The following is a 1,014-nucleotide window of genomic DNA, read 5'->3' as shown; positions in this document are numbered from 1 at the left end:
TCATGGCCCAACGCAGGGTTCAGAGCCCACCGACAGGACACCAGGCGACTTCTCAGGATCGAAGCGCTACATCTTGCTCCTTGGGCGCCGGAGCGGCATGATCTGGCCTGCCATGCACCCGTGGAGAAGCATTGTCCACAGTGCGAGGCATGTTCCGATACCTGCCATCGCACTCTGGCCCAACCTTTGAAGAATGGAGGGCCACTATGGATGGCTTGATCGACATGGCTTCCCATGGTGGTGGTGTGGTGGGATAATGGCATCTCCAGCGGCACGACGCATTTCAGACACCCAAAATGTCTGCGGGCGTCCGTTTGCGTCGCTTGGCGGACGCGGAAATGGTCGCGCGTCCGTTTGTGCCTGGGGCTGGCTCCAGCGGGGCAACGCATATTTGGCGCAGGCCAAAATTCAAAAAAGAGGAACTAGCGACAACTTTGCACGAAATTTTACAGCCGCAAATTGAGGGCTGAAACAAGTTCATCACACTTTGCACATGTCACAGCGCAAAGTGGAGTCCAAAAGGGGCACAACAAGGCCTGAACAGCAATAAAAATGTCCAAAAGGAGGCCAAGGTGCTGGGCGCATGGCGCCGGCGATCAGGCGTCTCACGCGCGGATTTCAGCGCACCTCTTGATGAACCAGGCCCTGGTGTCGTTGTCGATGTTGCTCAAGTCGGCTAGCATGATCCTAGTGTCCTCTGCAAGGATCTTGGCCTTGGCGTCCATCCTCCTAGCCTCTCCGTCAAGCAATTTGGCCTCGGAGTCTGCCTTCTGGACCTCAATTACCTCTTTCGCGAGGTTGTGGTAGATGGCAGTTGCGGCCTCTTTTTCCAGACGCCTCTTCTCGTCCCTAGCAGCCAAGGCGACACAATTGTCGGCCATTATCTTCTCCATGCTTTGGGTGAACGCAATGGACTGCACCTCCCGGACAAGATCGGCCTTGGTAGCCTTATGGCCTCGTGGACGAGGTGGAAGGGCTGGACGGCATTGATCGTCGTCTTCGCCGTCGAGGTTG

This window comes from Lolium rigidum, chromosome 5, assembly GCF_022539505.1.
Source record: "Lolium rigidum isolate FL_2022 chromosome 5, APGP_CSIRO_Lrig_0.1, whole genome shotgun sequence".
NCBI lineage: Eukaryota > Viridiplantae > Streptophyta > Magnoliopsida > Poales > Poaceae > Lolium > Lolium rigidum.
Note: the sequence above shows the minus strand (reverse complement) of the source record.